This window comes from Melospiza georgiana, chromosome 1 (genome assembly GCF_028018845.1).
Source record: "Melospiza georgiana isolate bMelGeo1 chromosome 1, bMelGeo1.pri, whole genome shotgun sequence".
NCBI lineage: Eukaryota > Metazoa > Chordata > Aves > Passeriformes > Passerellidae > Melospiza > Melospiza georgiana.
This window is the reverse complement of record NC_080430.1, coordinates 15,529,560-15,544,070: the sequence shown is the minus strand read 5'-3', so window position 1 is coordinate 15,544,070 and position 14,511 is coordinate 15,529,560.

Here is a 14,511-nt window from a genome sequence, read left to right as displayed (position 1 = left end):
TGCAGTCATTCCAAGAAACAACACAGCTAATACTGTGTCTGAGAGCAAAGCATATTTGGACTGGTTTCATACTTTAATGAAAAATATATTCCACTGAGTATCAACACCAAACAACATTACCCAGAGATATGTTAATAATAGTTTTGTCACTTACTGGAAGATTAAGATTTCACAATTCTCACAGAAGCACAACACTCTATGTAAATTCCTCTTAAACCTCAACAACAGTACTACAGAACTGATAATTTATTTATTTAAAAAATGTCAGCAGGGTATGACCACTGAGATGAAACATCTCATTTTCAAGAACATCTTCAGGGATGATGGCAAATTACAGGCACCCACAGCGACGCACGCGGCACTAAAGAATACAGGCTGTGATCAAATATGACAAGTAGAGAACTGTTGGGTTTTTTTATAAGCAGAACAATAAATTTACCTAAAAGATAGATAAATTGTGATAGAATGTAATATTCTGTACTATAGTGTTCTAGTTCAATGGCTTTGAATAACTGAATAACTGAATAAGGAATTTTGTTTAATTTTTATTTCAGAAATTTAAACCCTCTCATCCTCACAGGTCTCAGTCTGTGTTAGTTATCAAACACAGTCTGGTATTGCTCTAGACAGAGAAATAATAACCTAATAAACAGCAAAACAGTTTTATACAACTAGATTTTTTCATTTCTCCCTCCCTCCCTCCCTCCCTCCCTCCCTCTCAGGAAAACTATCATGGAATTTCTTACTGCTGTTTTATATAAGATACTGCTGTGGGGTTTTGTATTATCTTTCTTATGTAAAGTTCTTTTTTTTTTTTTTAATAATTTTATCATTCGTTCATCTTTGTAATTTTTTTTTTTAAGTCTCAGACTTTCCACTGTGTCACAAAAATTATCTGGTGATCAAAACACCAATGATACACATGAAGTTTCATTTTCTGAAATAAAACCACAGATAGCTTTATAAAAAAAATCCACTTTCCATCAGAACAGCAGTGGTTTGGAAATTGCCCTATAAGTAAATATGCATCCAAAGATGACAGAAGATACAGAAATATTTTATGGGCTTAGTGTAAGACTTTCCTGGTTAAGTATATCATAATGTACTTTTTAATTCCTTTTTGCAACACTGTTTCTGTCAAAAGAGGCCTTAAAAAAAATCATAAGAAAGAAATTCTCAGTGCTGCACAACTCCCAGATACAGACACCACCACATGTTTCAAAGGCTTTAGGGTCAGACACTCACCTGGTTTAGGTCAGGATGGCCCTGCTGACCACAGTGACAGCTCATATCAGGTGGGGATTCAGCTTTTCATGATTTCAATGAAGTCTCTGTAGCGTACAGTGGGTTACAGATTTAAATGTTTGTAGTTTTGTTGATTACATAAATGTTTCCAAAGAACCTGATGTTGAAACCAAGTGTGTTTCTCTACAGAGCAGATGTTTCTCTGTGTTTAGACACCGCAGTAACCACTGCATGGGGAAAAACCTTTATCTTTCCGAAGTCTCACTTGCCTGAGAGTCTCTAAGCCTCATGCTCGGGGCCTGGGCATAGCCTGCCCTGCTTCCAGCACCTGCATTTTCCCTGGGCTCACACAGGGAGCCCTTCTGTGGGTGCTCAGCACCAGGGCACACCAGCTTGGACCAGCAGCACAGGACTGGGGCTCATGGGTCAGCCCTCCCTGCACAGCACAGCACCTGAGAACAGACACAGAGCTGTGCTTGCACCCTCTGACACAGCCAGCCATTCAGTGGGAAACAGTTTGTGTTTCTGAGGTGGCCAGGGCTGCCCTGGGGGATGGCAGGTGCAGAGTGCCCGGTGCCAGCGGGTGCCAGCCCTGTCCCACTGCAGCAGCTCAGCCACCTCTGCCTCCTCTGCTTGCCACCCAGGCAACCAAAACTCCTGAGCTGTGGTCATCCCAGCACTCAGCTGTGGCATAAATGACTCAAATGCTGGAACAGAAACCCAGGAAAGGATAGGATTCACCACTCTACTGGGATACTTCATGCTGTTTTGCTGGGGAAAATGTTTCTTCCATGTTCCCCAGGACTCGCTTCAGTAGGGTAGTTATTTAGTACTAAAAACTGCTTCTTTACCACCTCCACTCCCTATCCCAAAACAGGAGCAATGATTACTTGAGAATGTATTTATAATCCCTCCAGTGTTCTGCCCCTGTCACAGGCCTTGGGACATTCTGGATAGCAGTAAAAAAGTCTCAGATTTTTTTTACATCATTATGAATGGAGCCAGTCCATTATTTTCCTCTTCACCCTGTGCTATGTGGGTTGCACCTTGGCCACTTATGAGCTTTGGCCTCCAGCCTCTGGAGTGCTGGTTCAGCATGAACTCCTGCTGTTTTCCCTGTTGGGAAGCTTGAGGTGATCATCTGCAATAGTCCTCACAGACAGTGCAGGTTAAAAACTTGTGTCATGAGTATTTTGCGTCTCATGCCCATCCCATAGCAAGGTGAACCTTGTTCCCAGTTCTCCTTTCTGTCATGTGCAAACACAGAGATGGCTGAGAAAGCCTTTGGCTAGAACCTTAATTTCAAAGCAGAGGACTGGGATAGTATGTGTGCACCTGGGAACACGACAGGATCACAGTATGGGCTGTTTCCTCCAGCAGCCACGTGCAGCAATTGCCTCCTACTCCAGTCATAGCCCACAGTCCTCCATCTGCAGCTTGAAACCTCAGCAGAGAAATTTGGGTACTCAGCAGAGCTGAAACACATTACACAGTCTGCTACAGCTGCATCCCATGTCCTCCAGAAATCCAGTGAGTCGAGGCTTAAGGCTGAGTCCTGAACGTGCGGGTGAAAAAAATACATTCAGGACAAACTTGTCAAAAGTTGAACCAGTAATCTATATCCCAAACAGGATAAAATGCAAGAAGACAGATTTGTACTCCAGACTAGGCTAGACAGAGACGTAAGAAAGAGAATAAATCTGCACAAAAATTGGAAAGAGGACCAATATGAAAAAAAGAGAGGAGCAGAGGTATTCTTAGTACTGCCAAAGGAAAACAGAAAATGATCTTGCAAAGCTTGAGGAAAAAGAGCAAGAGCTCTTCAGCAGTGTAAAATATAAGGAAATAGAAGTGAGACACTATGGATCCAGGGTTTGCCTCAGTTTCCCACAGGGGTGACAAGTTTAATCATGAGAGGAAAAGACAGACAATGGTAAAAAGAGCTGGAAATCACAGTGGAAACAAAGCTCAAGGAGTTGAATGCACTTGGTTCAGAGAAAGGGTATGATCTCATCCCTGAGTTCTGAAAAATACTGGCACAAAAAATGGCAAGACAGTGCTTCAGAAGGAAAACAAAGTACTCAGATTAATTCTAGACTCATTAGTCTGTCTCAGCAGTGTTCATGGTTTAAAACAGTTTCTGAAGAAAATTGTAATTAAAGAAAAGTGATAAAACGCAACAGGAGTGATTTTAAGGTAGCTTCTGCCAGACTGCCTTAGATAAAACATTAAATTTATCTAATAAAGAAAATATTCCATACAAAGTCTCTGGGCTTTGGTAGGATATTTTACTATAGGTCACATGGAAATCCTTTCTTTAAACTGGAAAAGCTGGGGTCAGTTGGGAAGGTGAAAGGTGAGTAAGGAGCTGGCTTAGAGATAGGAGTGTGGAGGAAAAGGAGACAATGAGTAATCCTGCAAGAAATATGGGGCTGGAGGGAGGTTACTAGGAGAGACTCCAAAGTCTTAATATTTGGATAATGACCTTGTCAAAGCCATTAGAACTGTGCAGATGAATTAGCTGGTGACCTAATGTTAAGGAACATCATGAATACAGAGGAATAGCAGAATACCATACAAAAGAAGAATTATATGGCCCTTGAGGCTAGTGTAAGGGGAAGGGATGAAATCCTACAGTACCAAAAATGAGGTCATGCTCTTAGGAACAAAAGATCTTCATTCAGAACGAGTCCTAGCTCCCAACTATGGAATTTGCTCAGTCATGCCAGCATAACAAAAGTGCTATCTCTCCTTGATTGGAATGATAAGAAGTCTCCAAAACATCTTTAAGTTATGGAACAATATTGTATGGGCAAAGCAAGAGGGGGTGACATTTTACACTCTGCTCCAGGGCGGATGGGTGCCCCATCAGCATCATCTTCACAAAACCCTCCTGTGACTGGCAGTGTCACACACAGGTGTGTGTGGGACAGCCCCTGGAGCTCCCTGTGCTGGCTGCTGACCCTGAGGCAGGGCGGGCTGTCACATCCTCTGGCTGGGCACCAGGCAGCCCTGGGCTCAGGGGACTCCAGCGTGTCCAGTCTGCAAGGTGTCTCTTAGCACGAGTTTCTCGACAGCCCTGATCAGGAACGGGGGGTTTGGAGCACGTTCAGAAACAACAGATGGTCAACCTCAAGGGACTGGTTTTGGAGGAGAACACTCCCAAATCCCTCAGTAAGAAATAGCAGGAGCTATTTTTTTTCCCCTAATGTGGACATGGCAACCTCCATTGCTTGGCACCTTTTTTTGGTCAGTTTTCATATTCCATGGAGGGCACGGGCACAGGTGACTTTTGCAGAGCAGTTCCCCTTGAGGCTCTGTGAAGCCTCAAGGGGAAACACTAGCCAAAGAAATAAAGCAGAAGCCAACTCTAAATTTGTTCCCTTGCCATATTTCTCTGCCACCACAGACGTGAGTGCTTGAATTCAGACCTAAGCATACATGCTTGCAAATTCACAAATGCATTTCCCTGAGCTAGAGGTACTTTGCATAAACTGAATGAAGGCAGCTTGGATTAACTCGGCTATAGATCCAGCACACACACAGAATTTGGGTGTTCTCACACAATGGAGGAAAAGAAGCCTTCTTTTAGCTTGCTGAATAACTACTGAATAGTATTTTCAATAATCTTTACAGAGTGTCTGTAATTACTAAATCTGACTCTATAAGCAGTGGATAAAGATCTCTGAAGGTTTGAAATGGTAAATATCCTAAATATCAAGTTCTAGCAAGGTGTCTAGATGGCCAGTTCTGCATGTGAATAAGCTATTAAGGTATTTATAAAAAGCCAGAAAATAACCTGCCCAAAAATCTCTCAGATCAGAGAAACGAATTTAGTGGCTATTTTTCAGCTTTGAAGGAAAGGCTGTCACAGGTCTATCCAATTTCCACATGTTAAGACCTCAAAATTACAGTCAAATATGACTTTGGAGTCAATACTGCTGCAATATAAGGACTTTTCTATAAAAAATGCACAGAAAGAGTTTGTCTGAAAAACAGGAATTCTGATGACATGGTATCAGCAAGGAGCTTGGTAAAGATCCCAAACACATCTATAATACATGGGCTGAAATCATGGTTTAAATTTATTGTTCAATTACAGCTTCAGGCTCTTGGAGTTCACTGCTGCCAAGAAATATATATGACATTAAATTATGGAATATTTTCTTAAATATTTTAATACATTTGAGTACTTGTAACATTTTATTTAAGCATATTATTCAGAGAACAGAAAACATTGCTCTTTCCTAATTAAAGGTGTGAGTCAGCAAGACCAGTAAAATGCTTACTCCAGTTGGAGAAAACTCTGAAGAGGGAGAAAAATTCTATTAAAAAGTCCCCTATTATCCTGGCAGTGCCTGCCTGAGTGACATTTCAATGTATTTTTGCTGAGTTAAGCCTTACAAGGCCCATCCACTTATGGCACAAGATTTCATTTCACCATTAATTTATTTGATTTGTCAAGAGATTAATGGGCATGTGAGATGTTAGTTAAAATTTCAGAGCACCTTGTGAGGCTCTGTCAGATAGAGGAAGGCTGTTATTAGCAGGAGTGGGGACGCTGTCTGAAGGGTGGAGGGTCACACAATGTGAGGAGGGACCTGAGGTGGGAAGGGCAGTGCAGACACTGGGCAGTGCCTTCCCACTGCTCTGCCCAATGATCCCAACAGCAAAGTATCAAAAAGGAGCCAGATAAGAGATGGTATCCTAACTTCCAAAGAGGGTTCTGTCAGCGTTTGAAGTGTTTTACTTCTTGTGACACCTGCAAGACACACTCAGCCTTGTAGCTCTGTACAAGTTCAAGGGTTGGCAGACTGAAGGTTTGGTCTCTCACTTCTGGGGCGGGGCTGGACCCACACTTGGCCAGCCACCCCTGGACAAGGCAGGTCTGCTCCTTGGTGCACTCATGATCTGACATCCAGAGCTCTGGGATCCAGTTTTCTTTCACCTTTTCTGTTCTCTGAAAACCACAGCAGACAGAGAATGCACCCAGGGCTCACCCCTGCACGCTTTCCACAGGCTCTGTAGCCAAATGTGAGAGGCAGGAAGAGCCCTTGGCCCTGTAACTCAGATGCAGCTCTGTGGAGCAGCAAAGGCAGTGCAGAGGATTACAAACAGATTTTCACCTTTACTCTAGCTCTTCTAATTCCTGAATAGATCAATCATTAAAGAAGCTTTCATGGCTTTTCAAATGGTTTCAAATGATTTGTGAGTATCCAACTTCGTCCACTGCATTCAAGAACCATTAAAGAGGCTGTCTCTGATCTGAGATTTGTTAAGTAGGAATGCAGTATTTAAACTGGGATTACCCTCTCAGCTGCAAATTTTTAATAAAATTTCTAAATGACAACATTACTGTCATCAGTAATGAAGTAGATACAATTATTGCTAAGTGAACATTCGATACATATTAATAGCATCTCATTCAAACATGCAAGAAAATTGCATTAGTTCCAGAATGTATCCTGCAGGGAACAATCTCTCACTGCCATGAGGCCAGATTCCCATGTTGTTCAAACTCATACAGTTAAAACAGTAATTCTGATAACTTCTGATAGGTCTGAGAGAAAAATATTTTCAACAGCCTTGCACAAATCAAGGGTCTGATCTCTTGTGAGTGAGGGGTAATTCCACAAAGGAGTTTGGCCACTGTTAGGCTCTCCTACTCCACAGCCTCCCTGATGCTCCCTGTCTCACTAAGTTTGTGAACTAGGAATGCTTCAAAACAGGAGATGAGGGTCAGAACCCCTTCAGGCAATGACAGCATCTGAAATCAGATTTCTTGTTCCTGGAAGGTCCTCCCACCAACTAAAAATCTGGTAAAATGAGGTGTCTAGGGTAACATGGCCACCTGGTTCTCAAGCACTGCACAGGTGGGTGCTGAGGCTTTGGAGGAGGCTCCCACCTCTGGCCATGCCTGGGCAGAGACTGGTGGCATGGAGCTCTGAGCCAGTTCTAATGGCTCTTTCCTTTTGCCTTGGTTTAGGTACCTCCCTCAGAAGCCAAGAATTAACCCTTACATGCTCTCTCTAGGCTGCAAGCAGGCTGGATTTAACTCCTGCAACCTGTTCCTAGTCCCAGTCATCTTATTTTAAATCATTGCTTAATTTGAATCAACTAAAATGGCTTTTTTTGGATGGCATCATAGTGCATCACTGAACCCCATAGCCTTTCACATCCACCAGTGTCTTGTCTTGTCTGTGTTGTAAGAACTGAACTCAGCTCCTCTACCTACTTTCACAGATTATTTAAACCAGAGCTGTGCTCCTTAGTTGCAGTTACCTGTCCCTGTTAGTGCAGTAAGTGCCTGGTTGGTGTTTGAGATCATCAGCCCCAGTGCACAAGCATGCATCTCCTCTTGGCTTCAGGTAACAGACACTGTGAGAGTCACAAACAGAGATGGTGATGCTCTTCTCCCCTGCCATCCTTCCAGGAGACTTTCTGAAGTGAAGCCTTGCTACTGTGCACATCTCCTGGAACCAGCTGTCTGCTGAAGTTTGCTGTGTCTTCAAATATTTAATGAAATCCTTATAGAAGCTGGGGCTGAAATTAAAGCTGAGAGAAGAGTCTGGTATGATTTGAAAAGCCCAATTCAGCGAGAGCCATGAGAGACTCTTGAAGCAAAGCTCTCTGAAGTGGTACAGTCATTGCTCTGGATGAACATATGTTTGCCTTGTCCCTGTAGGAGTGGAGCACATTCCCCACCAACACACAGTCTCGTTGTTCTAAAGAGGGATTTTCTGAACATCAGCAGCTTGTCCAAATGCTAATCCTGAAACTATTGAAGCAATTCTCTAAAGACTATTATTTTTCCAATACATATTAGAGTGTTATTCTGAACACTGTTTTTCTTTTCATCTATCCACAAAACCTGCAAGAGATTTTCCTATTTAGGGCGTGTGTCTGCACCTTTGAATTTAGCAGGAATGTTAGTATTGCAATAATATAAATCCAGATTTTTTTTTAACATGGTACATAAAATAGGACTTTTCCAACAGCCAGAACTTATAAACATCATGTATTTTCCCCTTTTTAAGGGGACTGGTATTACAGTGTTGCCAGAAAAGAAACATTCCCTGTTCTCTTTCCATTTCTCTCTTGTACGCACATATTTATAGTGAATGTCAAGAAAATTACAGCATAAATTACCATAACTGAGAGTTTAGAAATTGCCCAGAACTATAAAAATGTTGGACTGAAAACACTCAGAAAGAGTTTCTGACTAGCTGAGTACTGACCATGAGCGCTACAGTGGAAGAAGACAGACATGGAGCTTGCAGTAAGAGACTGGCAGTCTCTCTAGGGAACTCTCACTCTGTGACTGAAAACATCCCAGATAAAACATATCCCCAAAGCCATTTGGACTGAAACATGGATCTCCTCCTCCTAGATTTGTGCATTTCTGCACATTGAGAGCAACAGTATTAGTGCTACCAGCCATCACACTTAGCCCTTCCTCTTCCAGACCAATTATACCAACTCCATTGGTATAATGCTATATTTTCTATCTGAAGACCAGTTTTACCTCACAGTTAAAGCCTCCAATGTAATGTTTGCAGAGGTGTGACAATCCAGGATTTACCTGGAATGTGTGACTGCAGGCAGAAGAGTGGATGGTAAATGCTGTGGGTAAGCAGGAAGATCCAGACATGAAGGCCCTGACTGTGAGCATGAGAGCATTGCAGCCTTTATGCACAGCTTCTCACCACATCCTGTGTCTCCTCTTTGCTCTATGTCTTGCTTCCATTACATCTCTGTTTCCATCTTCAAACATCAACATTGCATGGGCGTGGTGTGGTTTTAAACTGCCCTTGTATGCCCTTTGTTTCATGCAGGGAATACCAACACATTTCTCCATAAGGTATTTTCTCAAAAGTTTTACCTAAGACCAGCATATTTGTGTTGCAGATAACAGATCTGAATTTTTCAGAACCAGCATCAGCAGATATGTCAGAATAAGGCAGTGAATACCTTGGCATACCTGTATTCCTTTCCCCATACCTGCAGGAAAGGAGTGGATTCAAGACACTGTGGGTCTAATGTACAAGCGGTTTTCAGAGCTTCAGTTTCACATGTAAAGCAATCACTCCCTTAATCCTGAATATTTTCCTGTGGTCTTAAAAATGCTGATAATTATTTGGAAATTAGAGCAGCAGCATCAATTTTTTATGGGAAAATTTTGTTCAGCATTTACTTACTTCTAGAGGAGTACATGTGTTAATGTGGTTGCTTTCCCAAAGAACTCACAAGGTGGATGCTGCTTAACACCTCAAATGTTAAAAAACTAGTAGTCTGTTCTAGAAGTGAATCTGCAGAGAGTAAAGTGACCCACGATGATTCATAATTTTCTGGGAATAAGCAACCCAAGACTGTGTCATCAGAATGGGAAAATACCATAAGCACAGCAGTTTTGCTAGCAGCCACCTGAGGTTAAGTAACTTGCTTGAACATCATCCAGACATCCTGTCATGGATGTGAGGTCACCATGGCAAACGATAGATGATAATGTGTGAGTTCAAGGACATAGCTGAGTTTTATACGCTTTGTTCCTGGGTCAAAAATATTTCTGTCCTTTATTGATCTTGCTATTACCCCAACACACAAGAGGGAAATAGCCAATACAATGTATTTCCCAGAAGAAATGAGAAAAAAGTGAAGAGCTTTCATGCTCTTTCTTAACTGAGCGGTTCAAGCACCTCTGCAGATTTTCCTTTGAATTTACTGATTTTTTCCTCTGAGCTTTTTGCAGGTGGAAATTTTCCTGGGAAAAAAACAAGCTCCTAAAGAGAAGCAACCGCATTGTTGCAACAGCTGAAACCTTGGAGCCCTCCACAAACATTTTCACAAGCTGAAGGAGCAGCCAGGCAATAGACATTTTCAAATTGTTGCTATCTACCTTAAATCATCCAGAACAGCCCTGTGCATTCCCAGTTCTTGGCCCGAGGTGTAGGTTTCTTGGGCCTCCTGGAGGAGCTCCAAATCCCGACTGGGATGACGGTGCCAAGGCCTTAAGTGCTGCAGCCCTGCTTCTATCACTGTGCAGAGCCAGCGAAGAAAAGCCATCTGGGTCCTGCCAAGCAGACCACAAACGACTGGCTGAGCCCATTGTTGCTTTGTTTCCCCTAAAATAGGGGTTCTCTTCTTGTCCTGGCCATGTTTTTCACTGGTACGTGATGCTGACTTGTTCCCGAATGCAAAAGGAGCTCTGGATGGGCTGGGAAACTGCGGGGACCAGAGGCTTGTCTGGTGAAAGGCAAATCTCATGCTTCCTTTCCAGCCCTGATGCAGCTGGTGGCCATCTCCAGTAGCAGGTAGATCACCATCCTCCTGGGGGCACACCCCACAGTGTCCCAGGTTAAGCCAGTCCCAGATTTCCAGCAGCAGACAAGGCTCCCTTGGGATGTACATCCCTCTTGACTCAAGCCTCATCCTGCTTTGCACCACTCCTTGGAGTGCAGCAATGGCTCTGCTGGGCTGGAGGCAGCCAAAGAGAAGGAAAACATCAGGGGCAGTAAATCAGTGCATGTTAAAAGTTAATGCCATCAGTCAAAAGCCTCAGAGATGGAACATTATCAATCTTTGAAAGTTATTATGCAGAAGCAAGCTGCTGAGTGCATAAATATTTTATAGATCTTAAACTATTGAACAGTTATTGGAGCTGGGATTTAATCTCTTTCAGCCTGACTTGACAAAATTACAAAAAAGGGGGTCATAGTCAGAAAACAGGCATGAACAGGTGTGATGAAACCTTGGAGTCTATCCAGAGAGTCCATTCTTCTCCCATATTGGCAATTGTTGTAATTAACTGACTTCAATGAAGTTACTTCTCACTCTTACCCAAAATAAGCTGGAAAAAATATAGTGCAAAGCTCTTGATTAATCTTTGGAAGGTTTGCAGCATTTGAACCTCATCATCTGTGTTGCAGGACCATCTTCTGTGTGGTAAATATTCCTAGTGCCCTTCAACTGCAGATGTAGACTTTATTTTGTCATAAAACCAAAGGAACAGACTTGAGGGCCTTCAGATGTGCCCTAAGTTCTTTCCACAAACACATAGGAAAATTTCCTAAGTTTTCCTGAAGGAGTGCTTTATACTTGACTATGACCCTTTGCATCTCCATAATTGTTTTATTTGCTGTGTAAATTTTGAGAATCATTGGGAAATGCTCCAGTGTGGCTTTCCAAGTGGTAAGACAGAGCGTCTCCCAGCTGCACATAAAGCCTCATGCATTTTCTCACCTGCACAAACAAGGATGAATCCACTAAACTGAAAACTGGACTTTCCAGACCCTTTTCTTTTGTTTGCTTCCTGCAAGCCCTTTACTTTTGTCTGTTTCCTGCATAGCATGGAAAGGACTTTGCTGATGAACTCTGGACAATTCAAATTTGCTGCCTGCCTCAGGAGCAGCTGCTGCAGCACTTCCACCTCCCACAGGTGCCCACAGCAGCTGCCTGAGGAGGATTCCTGCCCAAGGACTCGTCACCCAAGGATGGGATCAGGGCCCTGGCGCTCTCAGGGAACGTGGCAGGTGCAAAGCGGAGCTGCCGCCAGTGGAAACGCAGCACCCACTGCTTTCCATCAAGTGGGAAGATTTGCCCTCCCTGGAAAAGTCTCTCCTCCTTTCTGGGAAGGGAAGGAAAAACCCTGCCAGGCCCTGCCATCAGGACCTCTGACTCTTCTCTGCCATGGCTGAACCCTCCATGTGCTCATAGCACAGAAAATGGCCTGCCCTGAAGCACAGCCTGACAAAAGTCTTCTCTTTCTCATTTTTGGGGTTTTTTTATTTGATTTGGTCTGGTTTTTCCCCCCAAATCTTTGTGTGAAACACGAAGATCTGCTTTCACTTTATAAATTAGTTGACCTGCTTTGACCCTGGAGTAGAAGGCAAACTTCTCTATTAATCTGTTATAAAGGAATCTCATTCAGGTTAAAGGGAGGCTGGTTTCTAGCTCCTCTTTCTACTGAATATTGCCACAGCTTTTCTAATGCAAAACACTGGAATAGATTTTTGAGGTAAAGGTTTAAAATATATATTTTTAGGAAAAGTGTCCCTTTCTGTTACTTTTAAGGCTTATCAACCTTGGTCATACTGATGAGAGGTGCCCATGGAGCACTTGTACCAGCACTGACTGGAGAAACATTGGGCATGGTTAGACTGTGTCTGTATGATAGCAGTGTCGCTTAGACCCCATTAAATTAAATTAGACTTCCCATTAAATTAAATTAGTCTTCTCTTTACTTCTTGGGCTCTCCTGACACAAAGAAAATGAATTGCTGTAATTTACATGCTGCTTTGGCTTGTGCCATCTTTCAGCCACTCAACTCGTAAGATGCAAACATTTAAATCCATGTAAAATGAAGTAAATTAAGGTGGATTGAAGGAAACACAGAGGTATGCAAGATTTGGTGACTTGTGTGGGAATTTGTCCCACCAGTCTCAGTCTTGGCAAGAAGGGAAGCCTTAGAGGCTACAGCAGGATTCTCCATCCCTGCTCTCCACTGCAGAGCTAATCCCATTGCCACTTTGGGGTTTCTTTGGTTTCTCCCAGGGATGTGGAATGTTTTTAATGGATTCTACCTCCCTTCATCATCCTCCCTTACTACTACCCCAAGGCCAGCATGGAACAGCACTCCTTTTCTTACCTCCAAAGAAAACCTTGTAACATTTCAATCACTCATTAGCAATTTTTGGTGCTTGCTTCCCTCCTGTGTATCAGTGAAGCTGGTTAAAAAAAGAGACCACTTCTTTTTGACTTTCTGCCTGCTCAATATAACTCTCCTTTTATGCAACAGCACAGCATATTATTAAGAAATATTTACTGCATTTAAGCAACAGTTTCCAAGAGCAGCTGATATAGAAACATTCTGTTAAACTTTAGGCTGTGTTTTATTTTTAAAGTTACTTCTTCATAACATAAATTCTGACTCTGGAAACTTCCTTCCAATGTTTAATCAGCCCTTGGGAAGCGCACTTGCAGCAGCTGCTCTTTTGAAGCTGGCACACCAGACCAAGCTCTGTGTTAGATAAAGAGTGTTTCTCATATCTCCATTCAGAACAGTCAACATTTAAAAGCTCAGCTAGATATCTTCCAGCTTCAGCAGTGCTGGTGAGAGTACAGTCAGCCTGTGCCTTCAGCTTGTGTACTTTCAGACTTTACAGAGCTTTAGGGGTTCAGTGTTCTATCATACACCATTTGTGAATTTGCCCTTACCCAGGCAAGATAATTGCCTGGATTTTGCATTTTCTTGGGTTTTTCCTCACATCCTTTCTTTCTTCACTTTATTCTTTGCTCACAGACACGTGCTTGCTAATGTCTACATATTAGAGAGGAACATCTTATTTCCTCCATTCCACCTTGAATGTATTCAGAAACTGTTCTACAGGATGCTGAAGTTCTCAAAAGCCTCAGACTTGGGCTACAAGAAAAACTACATTGCTGAAATTTACCCGTATCTGAGAATCCTGCTGAATAAAGCTGAATTAAGCTCCATATCAATGGTGTTGGAGGGAGCTCAATGTTCTTCAGAACAAGTCCCTGATTGTGTAGGGCACTCCTGGAAAGTGCTACAGTTCTGCCCCAGGGAGTTGAAGGTACTGGTTACATCATAGGATCCTTTCTATTATAAATCCTCTAAATCACTGATTTTCCATAAGAAAATATTAATAAGATAAAAAAGACATATCAATATGCTAGCACAAACTAGAAGTACTTTGCTTCCTTGTATTGTGCTACACTCTTTCATTGTAAAAAGAATAGTTTGATTTTATCCAACACAAGGTTGATTTACCTTTTCTGCACATAATGCAGAATTTCTTTCACATAAAGGTGGCATTCACTAATATTGATTTCTTACTGTTAAATATACTGTCATGTCAATGTGTCATTATCAGCTCAGTGTGTCTTTATCAGTATGGGCCAACATTGTTGGTCCTAAATGCAGCAATATGAGTAAAAACAGCTTTTGTGTTTTAGAGGGGCAGAGTGTAAAATGCCTCTTCTGGTATTCACCTGGAGTGGAGATGTCCACAGAACAAGAACTCAGGAAGTTTTAAGACTCTCCAGGAGTTCCAGGACAGGTGGATGTAACAGATTACAGATGCCATGAGATGTTTACTGCTGTCTTGGGCGGCGTGCCTGGGGAGCTGCAGGGTCTGCACTGCCTTGCTCATGCATGGTCCTGCAGATAACCAACAGCCCTGCATGCACAGAGCAGAACCAGAGCCCTCTGTGCCTCCTCTACAGAGGGAGATAACAGCCATGGCT